Source organism: Grammomys surdaster, unplaced genomic scaffold (assembly GCF_004785775.1).
Source record: "Grammomys surdaster isolate TR1022 unplaced genomic scaffold, NIH_TR_1.0 243, whole genome shotgun sequence".
NCBI classification, from domain to species: Eukaryota; Metazoa; Chordata; class Mammalia; order Rodentia; family Muridae; genus Grammomys; species Grammomys surdaster.
In genome coordinates, this window is record NW_021604688.1 from 8,960,942 (window position 1) to 8,964,897 (window position 3,956).

The 3,956-nt window shown below is 35.3% G+C and overlaps 1 pseudogene; it reads right to left on the bottom strand.

The window, feature by feature from the left end:
- Nucleotides 1-252: 252 nt before the first annotated feature.
- Nucleotides 253-849, bottom strand: LOC114627164 (annotated as a pseudogene).
- Between the last annotated feature and the right edge of the window lie 3,107 nt (nucleotides 850-3,956).

Below are 3,956 nucleotides of genomic sequence, written 5' to 3' on the forward strand. Positions count from 1 at the left end.
TCTCATGTCTTTGAAAGATGGCTTAATGTGTGGAGTGATGGTAATGTCAGAGTGGTGGTCTAAAGAATAACTGGTAATTCAGTTGGGGTAGACTGAATTCAAAATGCCTATGAAACATCTAAGAAGTATCAATTGTGTATTTGATAGAAAAAATTGAAATTTATTCATATATATATATATATATGGTTAATATACACTTTAATGAGAATGGTTTCCTCAGCAATTGCATTTCCATTCTGAAGATATGTGGCATCAGGACTTTGTTTCCTGCCCCACAGGCTTCCAGATGCTACTGTAGGACCAAATCCCCAGTGCTTTTGAGACACAGGCTGGACATGTCCTCTTCTATGAGGAGTCCTTGTGGCAGCTTCAGGGGCTAGATAAATATCAAGTTTCAGTTTTGCCTTGACTAATGGGAGGCTCTTGAGAATTTACGGACTGTGTGTCTTCTGTAGTCCGCTGTAGTCTGAGTATCTTGATTGTATCATTTTCCCAGTGTTGATACCTTTATGTACTTCTTATTCTTGTAATAGTGTGCAGTCTATGAGGGTTTGGGGGATACCCCAGCATATTTTTTCATGATCTTCAGGTATAGCAATGTAACACTTTATCTGGGATTCTTGATATGGTAAATTTGTGAAGAATCTAATCTGTATCAATGAGAAATTCCACACCTTTCTTCACAGTCTGTACTCCACCTGGAGGACTTTAAAATACTAAGTGCAAAACCCAAGCAATAAGTGTAGTAATTTTTCTCTTTAGAGGTGGCATGAAGCGGCGGTGTCCATTCTGAACATTCCTCCCTGCATCTGGAAGAAGCATAGCCATAAGTATACATTGATTGCCCATATTATTTCTGGAAAATATAGCGCATGTTCCAAACACAAATTAAAAAGAACACAAATCTGTCATTTAGTATATTTCAACATAAGAAAAAAAGTGTTGAGGATAAGTCTGCTGCTTTCTGTACAAATGATAAATTCTGAACTCCAAGATCTAGTTGCCTCCTGACAAGTGAATTCTCATGAACACAGTTTGGCCTTTGTTGTGTAAATAATGCTCCCCAATTTGAAGATATTTCTTAATAAAAGGCTAGAGCCTCTGAATGAGCAGTAGAGAAAGAAAGGCACGACCTGAAAATTAAGTAAGGATTCTCAAGAGATACCACAAGGAGAGGTATAAAGAAGACAGAGAGAGGCGTTCTCCAATAAATGGGATGAATCAGAAGCATGTGACTTAGAGAAATGCATCCTGAAGACAGACTGATGGAGCAAAAGCAACCCAAGAGAGACCCAAACAGCAATTAACAAAGGGTTTATGGCTAGGATATAGGTGAGCATAGCATATAATTTGCCCAATCTAGGTTTATGGCTTATAAACAAAATAAAAGTCTTTTGTGACTTTTATGTAGCCTAACTACAATATAATTCCTTTATAAAAAAAAAGAAATTCAAACATTTTCCCCTTACAATAGCAGCACAGGAGAAAAATGTTTTATTAGTTCTTTCCCTATTCCAATGCTAGTTTCATGGCTGAAATCATTGTAACAAAGACTAATAAAAAGAAAGCATATTACTTTGATTATTTTTTTCATTCTTTGTGATAATTTTTAAGGTACAGAAATCTTGCCTCAACCTCTTGAGTGACAGCCAGGCCATCTCCATGTTTATTCATTTAAGTATTTCTTACCATAGATTCTTCAGGATTTAAGAACCCTTGTAAGCAAAGGAAAAAAAGCAGAGAGAAAATCTGTGTTCACAGAACAAGTACACACATGTTTCTTGTTATTATTTCCTAAAACACATAGAATAAAACTTTTGTTAATAGAACTAGTGTAGTTTTAGTTAGACATAAATTAAGATTATTTGACATACTGAAAGAACTAATGCGGGCTATATGCAGGCAGTCATTGGTTTACATAGGGGCTTAGAGAATTCACTCATTCCTGTTGTCTGTGAATGGTTCTGGAGACACATCTTTATAGGCACTAAGAAAGACTAATTTCATTTTTTCTTTATTTCTTCTTCCTGTCTTCCTTCTCCTCTTCCTCCTCTTCCTTTTCTTTCTCTAAATTAGGCCAATGCAATGCCTATTTACTTTTCTATAGTCTTAAGGATTATTCAACAGTTACCTCTCATATGTAAACATGATGGTATAATAGTTATTTATTTTCACCGTACAGAAGATGGAAACTAAGACCATATCTTCTTTCCTACCTCCATCAGACAACATATAAACTCATATCACTGTCATCTTTATTCTTGAAGTAATGTAAAACAAAGGAAAAAATGGATGTAATGGAAGTTTCATTTCTAAAGAAAGGAAAGATATTCATATATGTCAAAGATAAGAAAATATATTTATACAAAAGCTTTGATAGACATTTTGGCTTTATGAGTTCCTAAATATATAGCATCATTAAACTGGACAGTGTGAATGCTGCATTGTGCTCAGATACTCTTTTTCCCACATGACCCCTATTTTCCCTAATGCCGAGAATATTTTCCTCATTGGAAACTTCTGATGGAGTTTATCCTCCTATATTAGTATCCTTTTGTGTGTGTGTGCACATATATATATACGATTGTTCAACAGAAAAGGACAAAATCCTATCTTTGTATCAAAAGTTGCTCCATCTCAGTAAACTCCCATCTATTTTATAGGATTCTCCAAAATGTTGATGAAGACCTGGCTGTAAGGGTTTCACGTTCAAGCTCGATTTTGGGCCATTTCAGTAAATGTTCTGTGAGTAGCTTTCTAGTTCAGAGTTTATTTACTTGTGAATAAATTGTGTTATATCTGATCATTTTTGCAACCTGCAGTTGACTTTCTCAGGAAGCAATATGCTTATTACCTGTTCAGAAACAAGAATGCTCTGTTTACTGCCATACTTTTAAAATTTGCACTTAAGTCAGTATGAATATCTTTCATCCTTAAGTTAGGACAAGCTTCTGTTAAACTTCTCTCATGGGTTATTGTCCACATGCCCCACTTTTGAGTTCATTTCTCTGGTGTGAACCACTGAGTGAATGAATGAGTATTTGACTATGTGAAGGAATAGTGATGGCCAGAAGTACCTGTTGGGAAGTTTGGGAAATGTTATCTTTGTTCATTTTTTTGGAATTTATAAAACAGCAAATGGTTTGGAGTTCTTCTTTAAGAGAGGACTCCAAGAATTTGATAAAGTTGAAATGTTTTGGGGGAGGGTCAAACAGCCAATCTGACATCCATAAGACACTTATTAAAAGACAGGGTTTATTGAAGACAAGGTTAACATAGGGAAACAGAAGTAATATAGGGTTTAGGTCTTCTCTTTAGCAATAGTGCTGACTCACAATTATGAAAGAATGTGCTTTGAGGTCCTAGGAGCAGCAACAGAAAAAAACAGAGGCCGAGTCCAGGATTACTTATGGAGATCCTCACTAGAAATTGAGGATAAAACTGATCAGCAAGAAACTGCTTTGATTTGTGATGTTGTAGCTATAGACAAGGGTTGCTTTCGAACTGAAGTTCCTATACACAAGATATAGTAATCCATGCACACAAAGAGATAAACACATGATATTCATGATAGATGAATGAGCACAAGGACATGCATGGTAATAAGGAGAGACATGGGTGGTGATGCTCTATCCTGATGAATTGCATGTAGCTTTGGTTCATTTACTTTCATTGTTTTAGAATATTATACTTGATGCATATAAGATAATGTTTTTATCATTTTCCTTTAAAGACAAATGCAGTATCTCAATGGGTATATGTTGCTGTTGTTAATATAAATGCTACTGGTATGAAAATTCTCAAATGTGTCCTTCTGTGATCATATACACATGTGAGGACTTTTTATAAAATTCATAGGTACAAGTGACAGGATGTGGTCTCAGGTATAAAAAAATCACTTCATAATAAAAATCAGGCAAAGGAATTTGTCAACGACTCTGTGCTAATAGTCACAC